The sequence below is a fragment of the Leptonychotes weddellii genome, chromosome 1 (genome assembly GCF_054177405.1).
Source record: "Leptonychotes weddellii isolate Sample4059 chromosome 1, ASM5417740v2, whole genome shotgun sequence".
Taxonomy (NCBI): domain Eukaryota; kingdom Metazoa; phylum Chordata; class Mammalia; order Carnivora; family Phocidae; genus Leptonychotes; species Leptonychotes weddellii.
The window spans coordinates 27,479,484-27,496,108 of NC_138369.1; the positions used below are offsets into that span (position 1 = coordinate 27,479,484).

General features: G+C 42.9%; 3 long non-coding RNA genes across 3 annotated transcripts in view; 2 read left to right on the plus strand and 1 right to left on the minus strand.

Annotated features, from left to right (window-relative positions):
* Positions 1–16,602, plus strand: part of LOC145716773 (uncharacterized) — a 115,582-nt gene extending 98,980 nt beyond the window's left edge. Inside the window, exons 3-4 of the long non-coding RNA XR_014139658.1 lie at positions 5,008–12,592; positions 12,808–16,602. This is a non-coding gene — a long non-coding RNA (uncharacterized LOC145716773). The remainder of the gene's footprint in view (positions 1–5,007; positions 12,593–12,807) is intronic.
* The window catches only part of LOC145716792 (uncharacterized), a 412,414-nt gene that overhangs the window by 365,788 nt on the left and 30,001 nt on the right, over positions 1–16,625 (plus strand). The window lies entirely within an intron of this gene.
* LOC145716785 (uncharacterized) overlaps positions 2,623–16,625 on the minus strand; it is a 57,911-nt gene continuing 43,908 nt past the window's right edge. Inside the window, exon 3 of the long non-coding RNA XR_014139680.1 lies at positions 2,623–2,703. This is a non-coding gene — a long non-coding RNA (uncharacterized LOC145716785). The remainder of the gene's footprint in view (positions 2,704–16,625) is intronic.

Sequence of the window (16,625 nt, forward strand, 5' to 3'; positions counted from 1 at the left end):
TCTGATTTAAAATGTAATTTAAGTGCTCTACTCAAAAGGTTAGGTTGGGGTCAAGGGCACTGCAAAGACAGGTGGCCATCATCTAGCTGAAACTGATGAACAGGAGGAATACGTGATTGCTGATCGAAGTCAGGCCATGTATACTAAGAATACATAGACTGAAAACATTTTCATCAACAGGGGTAGTTCAAATGCAAGTCTTCAACAACTGAGAGACTTAAAGGCAGATACACTGAGACTTGCAATCGAACTGCTACATATATGGACAATTAAGAAAAATGCTCTAGGGGGAGAGTAGTTGGTAGTCCTTCATTTAATAGTAAATGAGGAGATAGGGTGTTATAGAGGCAGATGCCTATCTGAAGATCCTCCCTGATTCTCAAACTTAAGATTCCTGTTAAAGAAAAAATAATTGTGGTTCTCTGGTGCTGACTTAAGTATTATAATGTTACTTAAATGTCTACATGTAAAACTAGATATAAGGAATTATAATGTCCAAGAGAATCAGGAAAAAAAAAAGCCAAAACAATGAAAATTGACTGCATTTGTTAAATGTCGTTGAAGTTGTTTTGCTGAAACCCACTAACTGCTTGCAATTTGAGTAGGGTATTGATGGAACAAAGATCCCTTTGAGTTCAGCCTGCCAGAAACACCAAGCTGGTTGTGATGAGCCATTTACTTGTCACTGTTCTCTAGTTGAACTACTGCAAAACTTTATCCCTCACTTGACATGCATTTATTAAGTCTGTCTGTATTCTCTTCTCATGGCCTCTAAGAAATACATGGTTGCAATGCAATCATAAACTCAGCTGCAAGTAACCACAGCATAGTAGTTATCTACTACTTTGTAACGGACACCACAAAACTCAGTGACTTAAAACAGCAATAATCACCTACCTCTCCTGCTTTCTTTGGGCCAGGAACCCAGAAGTGGCTCAGCTGGATAGTTCTGGCTTGGGGCCTTCCATGAGGTCATAGTCAGCTGGTGGCTGAGGCTGGGGTCCTCTCAAAGTCTTCGTCACTCACCTGCCTGCTAGCGGGACTAGGAGGACTTGAATAGTTGGGGTTCTACTAGCAGTCTCTATAAAGTCTCTCCATTTGGTCGCTATAGCGTGGCAGTGTCACAAAAGCTGGATTTCTTCTATGATGACTCAGAGCTTCCCATATGCATGCCCCACGACAGAGAGCCAGGTGGAAGCCATATCACCTTTTCTAACGTAGCCTTGTAAGTCATGCAAGGTCACTTTGTCTCACATCATTCATTAGAAGCAAGTCACTAAGTCCTGCCTGCATTTTAAGGGAAGGGAAATGAGACTCCACTTGCTGAAGGGAGGGGTGTTAGAGAATTTGAAATATATTTTAAAGCCTCCAGATAGTGAAATCAAATGGCTCCATTCAGTTTTTAAATGTTCATCTGCATGAGTCAGCATATGCTTACATCTCTTTACTAATCTCATAGGGAATTCACAGAACCCCAAGGAACAGTAAGCCAACTCTCACTGGTCTGGAACAGTAAGCCAACTCCTCAGTCTGAGGAAAATTCAGTTATGCATCAATTACAATAACATGGAATGGAAGTTTCCTTAAATCACAGTGTAGGAGAGAATGCACTTAAATAAACAGGAAGAGAAGATGAACTGGAAAGTGTTTTGTGAGTTGGTGAAGCTAAAGAACTTGATGTATTCATGGATGACTTTAGGTCTTCTTTTTTTTACATTTTTTTTTTTATTATTATTATGTTATGTTAACCACCATACATTACATCAGGAAACTAACTGAGGGTTGCTGGAGTGGTAGAGGGTGGGAGGAATGGGGTGGCTGGGTGACTTTAGGTCTTTTTAAGTGCCTTTCCCACATATTCAAATGATGGTTAAAGGGCCCACTCTGTAAATAGCTAGGGTTTCATATCAACATTGTGCAATGTTCTTCCATCATTCAGTGAATATCCACTGTTAAACAACACACTCCTCTATGTATGGGGAAATGTTAGTAAGAGTAATGCACACTCATCTCTCATAGGTATTAGGGTTTAGTGGGGAAGACAAGCTTTAAGAAAATAATTATAAATGCAATAAATGCTACAAACGGGAAATCATAAAGTGCTGTGGGAATGCTAACTTAGTCTGGAGGAGAGGGCTGGAATAGGGAATGACAAGTAAGCCAACATCCAGAGAATAAGGTGAAGGAGAGGTGGCTAAGGAATTTTCAGGCCTTTCCTATATTTGCTTTCAACCAGGGTGTATCTCTTGCTTCAGACATCATACAAGAAGGTTGTGGCTACTACTGAAATAGATTTCTGGTCCATAAAAGAATGTTCTTGATGAATATGCCTAATAATTCATAATTAAGGATTATTTGGTGGTATGTAAATCCTGGTAAGGCATAACAGGAGAACAGATATTCAAATAGCTTAAGTCAGTTCTCTGCAAGCCATCATCCCATGAAGACCAGTCATTGTCTGATGGTTTTCACATGGGCTAGTAGTGCATGGTTGGCTGACTCATGCAGGGCATTCTGTACATCAGGGCTTCCCTTCCACTAGCAATCGTTTCTCCATCTCTGCAGCTGAGGAAGCAGAAAGAACGGCTTACCTCCCATTGTCTTCAAAAGGAGCTGGGGCAGCTGTCTATGCAGCAGGCAAGCTTTGTTTTCCATGTATTTCCACTTGTTGTCAGTAGGGCTCTCATGACTTGAGGGATGGCTCTGCCAATTTATAAAGAAATAAGAAAAGTGAGAGAGGTGGGGGCAAGACCCTCCTTACCTCTGACAATTCAGATGCTCTGAACTTCCTCTCTGTGGGGAGAGAACATTTTTAACCCACACCTGGAAGGAGATGACAAGACCTCCTCAGAGTCCCCGAATGCTGGGGCAGAACTTTCTCCTCTGTTGTCCTGCGCATGGTTGGCTTGATTAGCTTTCATCAATCTCTTATATTTGAGACAACACTGTATCCCAAATGACTGAGATGCAGCCTGCAATCCATTCATTAATTTCCTATTATCTGGAGGGAGAAGAGTATGTGTGCTGGCTTTTGTGTTAAGGAAATGTTCATACTAAAAATATTTAACTGAGGGAAGGGATTGACTAATCAGAATGGAAACTGGCCAAAGGGGATAGATACTAGCCCTTTAATTTCTTAGTTGTGGGGAGGTCCAGGAGTCCTAAGGCAAGAGATAGATAGTCTCAGGATGGTTGTCATTTGCCAAGTTGTATGCACATATTTTAGAATAACTGGTACATCTATAATGGTGGTGCGTGTTGAATAACTTGATGTGTGCTATTTTGTATACATATCCTAAAATAACAAGGCATGCACTGCAAAAGAATTGGGGCATCAAGGCTAGATTTCAGTGTCTGGTTATCTTGCTATGTGGCTTTGGGGAAGTCACTTCTCTCCCTCAGCCTCAGGTTTTCCATCAGGCTAAATGATGTTTAAGCCTCCTTCCGTCATAACATTCATTTCCACAATTCTATAGCCATGATCCAGGCACTATTTTTATTCTTAACACGCAACATTGTGTTATGATGGGGAGCCTGCCTGCTACTTGGGTCTGAATCCTGATCCAGGGCAGGTTCACTAAGTTTCCTAGGTCAAATTTCTTCAACTGTTAAAATGAGGATTACAATAGGATCTACCACACAGGGTTGTGATGAGGGTTCAAAGGGACAACGCAAGAAGAGTATTTAGTACTATGTGTGGTACAGCTCTACTCAATTGATGGGAGTTCTTATTCTCATGGCTAGAGTCAGCTGAAGAGCTACAGAGCATTCTTTTTCATCCTTCAAATGTATCCATGAATTTCAAGGTTATGTTTCAAGTCCAAGTTACCCTAGCTATTGAGCCCACTCCTAGTGTTAATGGCACAATGAATGTGAGGGGGAAGGTGGCATGGGGCCATGTCTTCAGAACGTGTGCCAGGCATGGCCAAGGGCCCATTCTCTGATGTCTCAATCTGTTCAGCAGGACTCTGCCACGTGCCAACTTTTCCTAAGCCACAAAAAGATTTAGAGTTTGTAGTGAAGTGAGATATTCAACAAAGGAGAATTCTGCCTTTTGTTGGAATTTGGAAATGGAAATTCAAGGTCTCTTCATTTCAGATGTTATCCTTGTCCATCTGGAGGCGTGAAGAGCCTGAAAGATGTGGGGGAGGCTATGGACAGAACATATCCCAGTGAGAATTTTCCTATTAAATTTTAATATGAAGAATATGGACATATGAACAGGAGTGGCTCAGAATTTTTCATTAAGCATAGAAAATGAATACAGTGGTCATATATTTGGGAGTCTATCATCTATCTATCTATCTATGTACCTATCTATCTATCTACATCTATAGAATTGGTTATAAGGTAGTTGAAATCCTGGAAATTTAGTTGCCCATTTCAGTGAAGGGTCCAGGAAATGGGTTGAGTTTAGGCTTGGCTGATTCAAGTCACTCAAATATTTTTACCAGGACTTGTTCTTTCTCTATCTTTCAGTTCAGTTTTCTTCTATTTTGCCTTTTTTTCCCAAGGATATTATTCCCAAGTGATGGCTAAGAAGTTGACTAGTAACCCTAGACTTTCATTTTACCCATTTCTCAACCCTAGCAAAAAAAGAATACTTCTTTCCAAATCAAGCAGCAAAATCCCAGGTGGGAATCCCATGGATCCAGCTTGAGTTATACATCTTTCTCTGAATTTCACTGAGGCCAAGGGGAAACAATGCTAACTGGCTAGGCCTGGGCCTCAGACCATCCCTTCAAACCAAAAGGAAGTATTAAAATCAAACTTCACACACCAAAATTAAGAGGAAGTTTGGTTGACCCAAAGAAAATTGGAGTGGTTTTTCCCCCCACAAAGAAGGCAGTAAAACCAACAGATCCCATTGCAAGCAAGAATTTAGAATGAAAAAAGTCATCAGTACACATGTGCCCACAGACATGTTTATCTGGAAACTTTCGAGAAACAGCTGGAAAAATCAGCTGTCAATCTTGATGAATTATTTTGCTGTTTCTTTTTCTTTAGCAAAGTCCTGGAGGTTCATTGATCCAGCAGTCTTCACCTCTGTTGAGCCTTGACCCTGTGCCTGGTGCTAGAAGCTGAGGACAGGGAAGGAGCAGGACCCTCCCGGAACTCGTGTCTGGTGTCTGGCTGAGAGCCAGAACATGCCACTACTTTGTTATCCTGCTCTCCTACATGGATTTCTCCATTCCATCATTCTTCTCAAGTAAAACTTGGACCTGCTTCTTTCCCTTTGAATGCTGAAGGCTCCATCTCCAAGTTCCCTTGCTGGAAGGCATATTATGAAATGGGATGTACCATCAGAGACGAAGGTAAGAAATCTGAACTGCATGGCCTCACATAAACCCCACTAGGTCTCTGTTAGGGGCTCCTTTCCCTTTCAACAGGTGTAAGGACAAAAGGCCCATTGTCCTTAGGAGCCTATAGGATAAATAGAAAGAACATGTCCTTGCTGGTTAATCTGCTGGCGATAAAGAGTATTGTTTTATCTCCTGCCATCTGCACGGTTCCATGGGATGAGTTCTGTTGTGGCACAAAGTCTGCTTTGTCTTTCCAACCCACTGAGACATTTAAATTGACCTTTCATATATTCCTTGGTTGTCACAACCTGAGTACTGAGTTGGTATTATGCATCGAGAGGATTATCAATTTTTTTTTTCTGCAAGGGCACTGTCAGCTACAGAGATGCTAGGATGCTGAAAAACAATGTGATTCTCTTCTGCTAAAAAAAAAAAAAAGTAAGACTTTTTTTTGTGGGGGGGGAACAGTTTTAGGTTTACAGAAAAATCGAACAGAGAATACAGAGTTCCCATCTACTCTCTCACTTTGCCCTCTTCCCCAGTTTCCCCCATTATTAACATCTTGCATTAGTATGGCCCATTTGTTGTAATTGATGAGCCTATATTAATACATTGTTATTAACTGAAATCCATAGTTTATATTACATTACTCTTTGTATGGTACAATCTATGGGTTTTCACAAATGTCTAAGGATATGTATCCACCATTATGGTATCACACACAAAAGCTTCCCTGCCTTAAAAATCCTCTGTGCTCAGCCTATTCATCCCTCTCTCCCCCTAACCTGGGCAACAATTATCTTTTTACTATCTCCACAGTTTTACCTTTTCCAGAATGTCCTACAGTGGGACTCATACAGTATGTAGCCTCCTCTTCAGATTGATGTCTTTCCTTAGCAATATGCATTGGAGGGGCCCCCATGTCTTCTTGTAAGTGGATAGCTCATTTCTTTTTATTGCTGAATAGCTTCGGCTTCATGTTTAAAGCTTCCAGCGTTCGAAAGCAGAATGGTTGCCCCACCCCACTGGCATTTTCACATTCATGAGATTACTAGTCATCACCTAAGTTTTAAAAAGTGGGCTTACTGCATGCGTTATGTGAGAGAATTAAATACCATTTCAGAATGGTTTCAAGTACCTTCTGTAGAGCTGAAGAGAGAAAGAGCAGATTCTAATATCTCAGTCACAGCCAAACCAGAGGTGGTCTGTTCTCCAGGCAGCACTGGAGTTCTCGGCATTTTTACCCAGAAGAATTTATATCCACCTAATTCGTGTTTTCCCTAAAATAAATGATCTCCTGATTTTTTTTTTTTTTTTAGTTCCAGTAACATTGGAGGTCCCACTTACCTGATTAGTAATAACATTCATTTTTAAGACCTGAATCAAGCATTTTTTTTCTCCTTATACTTCCTAAACAGAGCTCATCTAGTCCATGCAAAGGGTGGTGGAGGAGCTCCCCCTCACTTATCTGGCATCTGATAGTTGTAAAAGATATAGGCTTTCGAATTCAAGGTTGTACAGTTAATTTCCTGGCTCTGTCCCTTCCTGGCTGTGTGTCTTTTAATAAGCCATTTCTCCTCTCCTAGCCTCACTTTGCTCTCCCATAACCCACAAGTAATAACAGGGCTCTCTCTTTTAAGGCCATTATGGATATAGAAGGAGATACTTCATGGAGAGCATGAAGCACAGTTTCAACAACAAAAAAAGTCCTCGAACCTCATCCAGCCCACATCAGGCAACAGGCCTGTGTGTAAAGGAGATACTGAGTACAGTGTAGGTGCTCATTAAATTATTCCTGACTGATCAAGGGGGCAAAGGGAGGGCAAATCCTTTCACGTGCAGGCTCTCAGAGAACACAGGCATATATAGAAGGAAGCCGACTTAATTGGAGTCAAGCATGATGGGGGAGATTAGGTACCCTGTGCAATCCAACACAACCAAGGACACCAATTCTAGTACCTTTTGACTCGGTCCCTGCTGGGACGGGGCTGCTCCTGATAACTCACATTCTGCTCCTGCCCACCCTTGAAAAGCCCATTTTCTGAGCAAGCGCGTACTTTGGTAAAGTGATTAGCAGACAACGTGGTTCCTAAATTTAATGAGCAATTTCTTTAGGATGAAACTGATTGTACAGAATCATTCTCTGTCTCGCCTCCTCATCCTTCCCCTGACATCTCCCAGATAAAATAAATGATCAGCTAATAGTTATTAAGATGCCAAGGGTGCAAGAAATCCCAATTCCACAAACACAAGAGCTAACTATGTACCCTGGGTGTCATTTTTTATCCTACTTTTGCTTTTTACTCACTTTCATTTTGTAGACAAAGACTGTCTTGCCAAAGACAAGGTAAATAAACTCAGACACATCCTGTCTCCCTTACATCTTTGTTTATCTATAAACTGTCAGAGATACTGATGAAAATCCACTAAAGCATGCTCCAAGCACTTATACCAAGGCCATGCGAGATGGAAGCATGAAAGCTTGATGTGAGCGGAAGATATCACCTGCAATGATACCAGCTTGGCTCTATGTGAAGACACGCATAAACATTAAAGATGCCAACAAAAGATGACCCACTGTGACAGTTAGGGATGGACTCAATTGTGTAAAGAAGCAACAATGAAAAAAAAAAAAAACCACAGACACAGCAATGTGACAAAGTTTCTACATAGTTAGTGAGGAAGTGATCAAGTTTAGAGGTTAAGAGCATGCATTTAGGAATGAGAATAGATTTGAAACCTAGTTGGATCTTGTACCTTTTAACCAGGCAACCCATTTAACTGCTCCATGCCATGTGGAAAATGGAATAAATGAGTATCTGCCTCAGAGGATTATTTTTTGAAGACTGGATGAGATAAAATATATAAGGTGCTTGGCTCCGGTAGACTTTCAGTAAGACATAGCTGTTATTTTTATTGTGTTAATAAGGATTGCAAATTAAGGAACATCTAATAGGCAGCATTGCCCCAATTTTATCACCATAAACCTTTCCTTCCAGGGCATCCTCTGAGGTTAATGTTCTACAGAAAACAATTTGGGAAATGCTGCCTTAAATAAACAAAACCTGAGACTTTTGCGGTGGGAATATGGGTGTTTGTCTTGGATATCCTCCCTAGCAAGTTACAAGTTTTAAAATAATGCTTGTGGTTGTTTCTATAACATTTTGGGCATCGGGTTTGGGGTCAGGAATCCTCAATGCTGTCCTCGTTTCTATGGAAAAATCAGATCTCATTTACATCATTCCTATTTACAGCAACTTTTCTGGGACCCAAATAAAAACAAGGACTGCCTGAGCCCATTGGCTGCAAGCTTTGCAAAGCAAAATCTTCCCTTTGACCTTTGCCTACCCCATCCTGCTCTGGGTCAGAATTACCCCTTGTGTCCCATGAACACAGAAGCCATCACCTACCCCTTGGGGAGGTACTGTGAGCCTGGAAGAAGCATCTCGAGCCTCTCTGGAGAAAGATAAACTGTGTGCAAGGTTATGGGTATTTTATGATCTGTTATAGATGGATAATCCAAGGTACAGGCTTACAGCTTGACTCTTTTTTTTTTTCTTTAAAGCAAGGAAGCTCAGCAGTGAAACTCATTTCTCACAACTCCCAAAGTGGTTTTGCAATAAATCTGTGAATTTAATCAGCCTCCTCTGTTGAGGCACTCTTCCCTAATTGGGTTCTTGTGAAGAATAATAGACATGATGACAAAAATACTAACCAGAGTCTCATCAATAATACTGATGATAAAGCTCCCATTCCCCAAAAGAAATGGGGCACAACCCCCTGGTGCAACCCAGGGCAGCAGGCTCGTCCAGTCTCATGTACTATTTCCTTTTTAGACCATCAGACTCTTTCTCTGCCTTCCTGGCCAAACAGCAAGAAAATGGAAATCCCAAACTGGAAAACGAGGGTTTCCATCACTTTTGGCTAGTAACTAAGTGGACTACTCAGTAGGCTGCTAGAAATTTTCTAGATTACAAGAGAGTAATGGGGAATTGCATTCAAAATGAAAACAAACATGGAACACAGAATCCAAACAACACGATTTTGTTTCCTTTCTCTGGTAGGCGATTCCTACTCCTCTCTCTCAAATCCTGGGAGTAGTAGTGGGGTATGGAAGGGCCCTGCCAGGAATGTAACACACACAGCTGTTGGCCATCAGCTGGCAAACCAACCTAGTGACAGAATCGGGCATAGGAATTAGCTGCCTTAAGTTCCCCAATTATTGGACAAAGAGGACATCCAGATCTAGCTGGGATCTGTCCTACAGAGGTTGGGGGTTGAAAGAGGGAGGGCCTAATATTGGAGGCAGGCCTGGAAGTGTTGCTAACCCCTGGAGAAGAGGGGTCCAGGAGCAATGGCAGAGGCAGCCTAGATTTTTCCATTCTGGAGAATGAGAGAAGCAAAGCGTGATAATTGAATTAGAGGTGGAGGAAAAGGAATAATTTCACAAGGATGTCATCTGTCCCAGGCCTTCCCCATGAGCCTGGCATTCCAGCACCCTCTCCATTCTTTGCGTGTGAGAGCAGTCCCGACTCTTCCCCCCACTCCCCGCTCTTGGCCCTTGGCCGTCAAAAGATCATGTTGGTGATAAACACAGGAACTCACCTGGTCAGCAGACACAGGGTCAAAACTGCAGGAAGAGATGTAAAAAATGCCATCCTCCCCATGAACTGGACACAAATGCTTGCTCGCACAACAAAAGATCTAGTGTGCTTGGTCTCCTCTAGCCTCAGGCCTTCACGAGCGCATGAATAGGGGCACTGATGGGGCACAGATGCAGGAAAAAGCCCAGGTTCCCTCGTTTCAGTCCCGAGCTGTGGTTTCTCTGCTTCCTCCCATTGGACGGCTTCAGTATGAATTGCTCCCAAAACCAACAGTAAAATTTAACCACCACTCCTTGCAGGAAAAGAAGAAATCCTGAGTCTTGCTGACTTTGGCATGTGACACACACACGCACGCACACACACACACATGCTGTGGGGGTTTCCAGGTGATACTGCTAAGTAGACCAGGGCTCTCAACACAGTGTTGTCCCTGGACAAGAAGGATAAGCATCACCTGAGAACTCATTAAAAGTGCAAATTTGTGGTCTCACATGGTCCTACTGAGTCAAAAGCTCTTCGGATTAGGCCCAGCAATGTGTGTTTTAACAAGCCTCTGAGTAATTTCCAATGCACACTTCATTTTGAGAACCCTTATCAGAAGCCAATCATTTCTCCAGAATTCTTTACAATTTTATGCCTGTATATTTGCTCCTTCTCTTCACCCCATTTGGCATGCTTCTTTCTTTTCTGCTTGGCAGGCTCCTTTTTAGTCTTTAAAGCCCTCTAAAAAATACCCTTTTCTGTTGGTCAGCCTCCCCTGACACCATTTTGTCTACCTAAGCAGAATTAATTACCCCTGATTTGTTTTCTGACAATACTTCAGGTAGCCACTGACATATTATATTACAATCATCATGTATCTTCTTTCCACACCAGGATGTGAGGGCAGGAAAATGCCTAATTCAGCAAATGCTTTATACAAAATATCATGGGCCTATTATTATGTGAGCTCTGGAGACATCAAAATAAAATAATAAAAATATTAATTAAAAAGTGGGACACTGCCTCATTTGCCTAATTCATTATTGCATGCAAAATAAGATTTCAAACCCCAGGCATGTGCTAGCTGTGTAATGTTGGGCAAGTTACTTAGCCTCTTTAAATCTCATTCATAGGGAAGAAAAATGCTAATAGTATGTACTTTAGTGTTTATGGGATGAATAAATTAGAAACATGTGTAACGGGGGCACCTGGGTGGCTCAGTCAGTTAAGCATCTGACTCTTGATTTCAGTTCAGGTCATGATCTCAGGGTCATGACAGGTCACTGAGCATGGAGCCTGCTTAAGATTCTCTCTCCCTCTGTGCCTTGCCCCTGCCCCACTCATGCACAGGCCCTCTCTCAAGAAAGGAAGAAAGGAAGGAAGGAAGGAAGGAAGATGTGTATAGTGCTTAGACACTGAATGTATGTTAGTTGTTATTGCTAATTATAATAATATTAATATCATCATTGGCATCATCATCAAATCACTAGTAACTTGCATTTTGCCTGGTACAGAGAATGTGGGCATACATGTGAAGATTAAAAGATCAGGGTTCTGGGCTTATCTACTTTACTTGATGGCATACTTGACACTCAACATAAACAAACTGGACTTGACATCAAATGTTTCCTAAGATATACACACATGCTCCTTAAGTTGCCCAGTACAAGGATTGATGAATACCAAGAGTTACTTTGCTGGAGTTACTTTGAGGTTGTGTTCGGTCTACACAACACCCCCTCCACTCACACCACCTTGAAACAATGATTGGTTCTCAAACTTGATTTCACATGAGAATCACTTGGGAAGCTTTTCAGACAAAATCCCGATGCCTGTGTCTTAACTCCTACAGACCAGACTGAACTGATATGACATATGGCCTGGGCATCATCGGGACTCCCAGGTGATTCCCAGGTATGGCCATAGTTTCTCCCTGCTGTGTACCAGAACCTCCAAAGAAAGTAAATGGTAGTTCACAATGAGTGGTTAAGTAACTATAAAAGTCTTACCATTTTTCATAAAATGGAAGTGTGATGAGCATGCTGCTGGTGGGGTGAGGGCAGTAAAACAATGGAGGGGTCTACGGAAATACTTTAGGTGATGTACCATTCAGAGTGGGTGGGAACGTCTGGCATAGAGCGACGCCAAGCCAGTGAGCGTCAGGAATAGCATACCGATGACACTCGTGGCTGATGAACTGCCCTTAGCTTTCAAGTCAGTCTCTCAGTCTCCGCAGCTCACCCTTGGGGACTTTGCCCTGGGCAAACCAACTTCATCTATCAACAAAGTCCCACAAGACTGTAGGAGGATACCCATCATGTCAGCCGAAACTCTCAGCGGCTGAAACTCCTGACAGACACCTTGAGACTGCTTTCTCTCTGCTACAAGTTAGAGATTGTCTTATGCCTGGCCCCCACAGCTCTGTGGATTAAGACCCCTTTTCCTGACAGTCCATCAGTCTCCCAAGTGTTTCCCTCTCCTCAACATGGTTTCTCTGAGAAAGCAGCCCACGTATGAGGGTGAGGAGGTGGCTCCTTGGGACAGGGTCCCAGGGCCACCAGGGCAAGGCTCAAAGCTCTGACTGAGATCCATGTTAATTCTGTCCTCAAACTCTGGTTAGGACCAATAAGGAAGGGTCTAGATGGCAGAAAGGATTTATTGCAATAGTAATAGTGGAGGAGGGGCACCAATGGCTTTTAAGAGGCGAATAAAGTTAGGGGCGCCTGGGTGGCTCAGATGGTTAAGCGTCTGCCTTCGGCTCAGGTCATGATCCCGGGGTCCTGGGATCGAGTCCCGCATTGGGCTCCCTGTTCGGCGGGGAGTCTGCTTCTCCCTCTGCTTCTCTCTCTGTCTCTGTCTCTGTCTCTGTCTCTCATGGATAAATAAATAAAATCCTTAATTTAAAAAAAAAAAAAGAGGCGAATAAAGTTAAAATAGCTAATGAGACAAAATTAAATAATAAACAAGCCCACATAGACTTTATGTTCAAAAGCGAATTTTTAACCATGACTTCAACAACTTACAGCTATTCTGACAGCCAACTGTTCTTGAAATCACACTTACATATACTAGCGCACAGTTTCTTTTTTTCCCTTGCTCTCCCTCACCTCCCCCCCACTTCCTGTTTCTTTTTTTCTTTTCCCACCAGCATCGTCAGGGTCAAGGACACACATCTTGGTACATTCAGCACGGAAGTGAAACAGGGAGAGGGCCACTAACGTTTCTTGAGAATCACCCACACTCCAGGGCATTATGGAACCAAACCTCCTTTAATCCCCACAAAAGCCCACCAAGGGATATTACCTACCTGTTTTTTAAAGGATGAGCAAAGTGAGGCTCAGATAATAAAATACAGTTTGCCAAGGCAGGCATAGCTAGCAAGTGTGAGAGCCAGGGTTCAGATTCTCAGCTCTGGGACTCCGAAGCCCATTTCTTTGCATGACCGTGGGCTGGGCTCAGCGGGCAACTGTCCTCTCACATGTCATCAATGACACTCTGTTTGCCATGCCTACAGATGGGGGGGAAGGGCCCCATTTGGGCCTCTTGGCTCACCTGGTTTGACGAGACCTGCAGGGCAGCTGTTATTTCGGTTTGGATCTCTATCCTGTGTTCTCACTCTGGTTGTCCTAATGTCCCCTTTCTCAACATATGTTCATGCCTGTGACCCTGGCAGGACCCACAGGGAAAGTTGGGGTGGGGGGACTCCATGACACACCAGCAGACCCACTCTAGGCATTAAATCTACAGATGCAGCAGCTTCTTTATTTCTCGAGGCAGCATTTCGTGCCTGCGTCCCTGCGTAGGAGATGGAAGGGAGAGAGAGAGAGGAAAGTCCCAGGCAAGGAAAAAGCTGCAGGAAAACATGTAGCAGCAAATTCACATGCCATTTGATAACCATCAGCTCGCAGATTCAGATCTTGCCAGGTCAGTGCACTGGTGGAGACAGGACCCAACCGAGTAAAAGGTCCCTTGCTTCTGGCCCAGCCCATTTCTTCCCTTGGGAGCAGAGAACACTGCAACAGAGGGAATTTTGAAATCCTATCCCACAAACTCTGTAAGACTGAACATAGGCAAATGAATGATTCATTGAATCTCTTCGAGTTCTTGCATATCACTATCCAGTGATGAAGGCGCTTCCCCATTCAGAAATGGGAATAAATTCTAAGAAGAATAACCTTTTCATTAAAAACCTAGGCTGTAATTTTTCCAGGGGTCAACTGGGTACCATGCATATTTTTATAATCTCTTTGGGCTGCTGGAGTGGAACTGGTTTGGTGCTATTATGATGGCAGAGATTTCGACGTGTGTTTTTCCCTCCTCTCTGAGGTTGTGGCAGACAAGCAGGCATTCACATTTTGCAACTCTGTAATGAAAATGACACCCCTACTTCATGGTTTGGGGCTGTTTTTCCAGAGTGGGCACAGATGGTGTTTCTCTCTCCTCCAGAGAATATTTTAGGATGTAAAGCCTCTGAAATAAATTATTCAACTGAGGCCAAAATAGTCTTCTGGAAAAAATCATATGTGAATAGGAAATAAGAGCAGCCTGGCCCAGCCTGAAAAAAATTTAAATGCAGCTGGTTTTTAGAAATGGTAATATTTGTAATAATGTTTGTATTGGGAATGTAATGAGACCTGGAATTGTGGAAGGGAGTGCTGTTTTACCCAGGAAATTTAATGATTGTCTTGTTTTCCCTCCCCTTCTATTCCCTTCCCTCCCTTTCCCTCCCCTTCTTCCCTCCTTCCTTCCTTTCCCTTCCCTCCCTCCCCTTCCCTCCCTCCCCTTATCTTTTCCTTTCCTCTCTGTCTCTCTCCCCACGCCCCCCACCCAGGGGTTGGTGATGAGTAGGCAAGGGTCCATACTTCTAAAACTTTGATAAGAATATGAATCATCTGGGGATTTGGTTAAAGTGCACATTTAGATTCTCTAGTTCTGGAGTGAGACCTGTTGCATTTCCAACAAGCTTCCAGGTTAGGTGGGTGCTCCTGGTCTGCAGATCACTCTTTGAGTAACAAGTGCTAGAGGAAGTTCAGATAAATTATATACTGGGGGAAAACTGTGCTTTGCCAAGCTACTAAATTAACTATTTCATTCATTCCTTCAATAACTATTTACGGAAACCTGCTTAGTCCTAGGTGTTGAGCCAGGTGTTGGAATAAAGTGGTGAGCATCACAGACCCTGTCCCTGACTTTATTGAGCTTAGAGCCTAGTGTGCATGATAAACAGCAATCAAATGATCACATATTGAAATATAACTATATTAAGTCCAACCAAGGAGAGGTATAGGAGCAATGAGATTATAAAATCGGGTGCTTTCATAAAAGGGCCAGAAAAGGCTTCTCTGAGGATGCGGCAGTGAACTGAGCTCTGTAGGTAACCGCAGTAGTCATTATTATAATAGCAAGCAGCTCACCATTCCTGAACATTTACATGGCCCTGGTACCCTACTGTTTCTGTGCATTATCTCATTCACTTTCACAGTAACTGTATAAAGGTAGGTGCTACTATCCAGTTTTACAGAAGAGAGACCCAAGGCTTAGAAAACTTGCACGAGGTCACACAGGACACAGCAAATTCATGACCTAAGGGCCGGCCATACATATTCTCAATGACTCCCCCCAGTGCTTCCAGGTATGGGCTAGGACATGAACTAGGAAGACCACTGACCACTGAATCAGCTGAAACGGCTTCTTTGCTCCTTGTTGTAACAACAACCCTAGAGAAATCTGTTGTGCTTCTGCTGCTATGATAAAGCAAGGAGAACTCCAGGCAGGAATCAAAGGTATGCTTTGCCAATAACTTGCTGTGCATTTGGGCAAAGGTCATGACAGCCACCACGTTTTAAGCACCTACTCTGTGCCACAGACTTCTCCGGGAGCTTAACGTAGGATTAGCTCAAATTTTCAAGTTAATTTTGTGAGACCCGAATTATGTGTTAATAGCTGCATTTTACAGGTGAGGAAACTGAAGAAACTTGGAGAAGCTGGAGGGGCACACTTTGTAAGGGTGCGGGTCTGGATGCGAGAGATGGGCCAGCGCGGTGAGACAGTTCTCAGTGTGGTCCATAGACTCCCTCAACCGGCCAAAGGTCTTTTAAGAGGGCTGTGTGGTCAAAACGATTAGCGTAATAACGCCGAGACACTGTTTACCTTTTTTTTTAAAAAAGATTTTATTTATTCATTTGAGACACAGAGATACAGAGAGAGAGAGAGCATGAGCAGTGGGAGAGGCAGAGGGAGAGGAAGAAGCAGACTCCCTGCTGAGTCAGGAGCCGGATGTGGGGCTTGATCCCAGGACCCTGGGATCGTGACCTGAGCCGAAGGCAGACACTTAACCAACTGAGCCACCCAGGCGCCCCTGTTTACCCTTTTTATATTGTGTTAACGTTTGCTCTGATGGCTCAAAAGTCATGCTGAGTAAAGCTTTTGCTGCCTCGGCAAAAAACTTAATTTTTTTATAGTGATGTTAATTATATAAGTTGAAGTCACTTTTCTCCTAGCCATGTTACATGAGGACTTCTGATATACATGCTCACATAACTCAATAAAGTTTCGGAAGATACAAACATAACTGGATGCTAACCCCTAGAAATCTATACTAAATCAATGAGCAGAGGGCCCCTGGGACATAGCCTGATATTATTTGTTGCCAGTAATACAGTTCAGACTTTCAAGCAAAAATCAGAATTTTGGAAAACATGTCTCTGCCACCATTAGCTTGTCAGCTTTCCATTTC